Below are 2,316 nucleotides of genomic sequence, written 5' to 3' on the forward strand. Positions count from 1 at the left end.
AGGAGACCTTCCACCTTGCGTGTATACCAGTCAAAGTGGGATGTCTTCAGACGTTGGTTGCAAGAGGAAGAACATTTCCGTCTTCCAGTACCTCTGTGATCCAAATTGCGGATTTCCTTATTTTCCTCAAAGAAGAATGTCATCTGGTTGTGTCAACTATTAAGGGATACCGCAGTATGTTGGCGGCGGTTATTTCGGCATAGAGGCTTAAAGATATCGATGATAAGGACTTGCATGATCTTATTAGATCATTTGAAACCATTAAGCGTCTCATGTAGTACCAAACTGGAATCTAGACGTAGTTTTACAATTCCTTGGATCGTCTAGATTCGAACCTCCTAGCTTAGCCTCTTTCAAGGATCTGACGAAGAAGGCTATCTTCCTTTTGGCCCTAGCTACAGCTAAGAGAGTGAGTGAGCTCAAGCTATCGAGGGCAATGTAGGGTTTAAGGAAGATTCTATGGTGTGTTCGTTTCTTCCAAATTTCCTTGCAAAGAATGAAAACCCATCACGGCCTTGGCCCAGGAGCTTTGAAGTTCGTAGTTTATCTTTTCTAGTAGGGGAAGAGCCTGAAAGAACTCTTTGCCCTATGAGAATTATGAAGTATTTCCTTAAGAGGAAGGAACAACTTAAGGCTAATCAAGATGTGCTTTGGTGCTCTGTAAAGGACCCCACTCGGCCCATGTCGAAGAATGCTCTTTCCTTTTTTCTGAGAAGCCTTATATCAGAGGCACATGTTGCTTGTAAGGAAGAACATTTTAAACTACTGAAAGTGAAAGCTCACGAGGTGAGAGCCATCGCAACTTCGCTTGCATTCAGAAAAAATATGTCTGTGCGGAACTTGATGGAGGCGACTTTTTGGAGATGCCAATCGGTTTTGCAAACCACTACCTACGTGATGTAAAAATCACATATGATAAACCCTCTTCGCCTTGGGTCCTTTCGTATCGGCGGATTCGGTCCTGGGGCAGGGAGCTGAAACTTATCCTGTGTAAATTTTTTATATGTTACCCTATATTTTATATTGTTTTTTGGTTGTCTGAAAGAGGTTGCAGGAGGCACCTCTTTTTGTCGTAATATTAACCCTTTGTATTTTGGTTAGGTGGTCTGGTGGGTTTTGGCTCCTTGCAGAGGTAGTGGTAAGGATCTGTTAGGTAAGCGGACAAGGTCCCTCTAACAGGATCCGACTTGGATTCTACCACAATAGGGGATCACATATCCCAGTGGTAGATCCGAGAGTCTTTCAGCATCAGGTCACGTCCTAGCTGTAGCTCTCCAGGCAATGCAGACTCAGAGATAGTATCTATGAAGTCTTCATCCTGAAAAGGTGAGAACCAAGGTTTTTATATCCTACAACATTAGTTGTTTCCCGTCTTACCTGTATTATTTAGCTGTCTCTTACCCTCCACCAAGGGTGCCAATCAGCTAAGTATATATCTGTCAGGGAAGTTCATGTACAAAAATGATATTGTTAAACTACAATAAAGGGATTTTGACGTAAGGAAAAATCTATTTCTGGGCGATTGGTTCGTGTCGCCAGCGAAAATACCCTCCCTTAATCCATTATTTCTAAGGTAAATGCACTAACACATACCAGAGAATAAAATAAAATAAAGAAAAGGTCAGTACTACTGACTCGCTCACCCTCCAAGAGGGTGTCGGTATGAAACACTAGGGCGAGTGAGGGACCACTACCACGAACCACTTACCAATAGAAATCTCCTACTACAAAACCCCCACAAGAGGGGAGCCGACCCACAGAGTGTGGGCAGCAAGCAACTACTACTACTCCATCCCATGCTGCCGACTGCTGCGCCTCTGGTGGCCATCCTGAAGTTAGCAGACAATCTTGAGCGCAGGGATGGGTAGGGTGGGATTTCGCTGGGCGACACGAACCAATCGCCCAGAAATAGATTTTTCCACTTACATCAAAATCCCTTTTCTGGGCTCAGTTCGTGTTGCTGCGCGAAATCGTACCAGAGAATTAGCACAAGATTGTAAAGAAAATAAATAAATAAGGTCTCAATAAAACTTAAAATAAAATAAAGAAATATAATTGCCAAGAAATATACATATACACAATTATACAAGTTAGAAAATATTCCTTAAAATTAACTAAAGTTAACATATAGTACAGGGCTTACATGGAATATATGTAGATCTTAACATTTGTGTATAGTTAATATGTACAAAGTAAATAAAAAAGCAATTATAATAATAAAACTGAATTTGAACAAACTTAGAAAATAATATAATAAACAAATGTATATGACTTAGTATACAAAACCCGTAACCATTGCAAATGTAGATGTGTCAC

The sequence above is a fragment of the Macrobrachium nipponense genome, chromosome 8, assembly GCF_015104395.2.
Source record: "Macrobrachium nipponense isolate FS-2020 chromosome 8, ASM1510439v2, whole genome shotgun sequence".
NCBI classification, from domain to species: Eukaryota; Metazoa; Arthropoda; class Malacostraca; order Decapoda; family Palaemonidae; genus Macrobrachium; species Macrobrachium nipponense.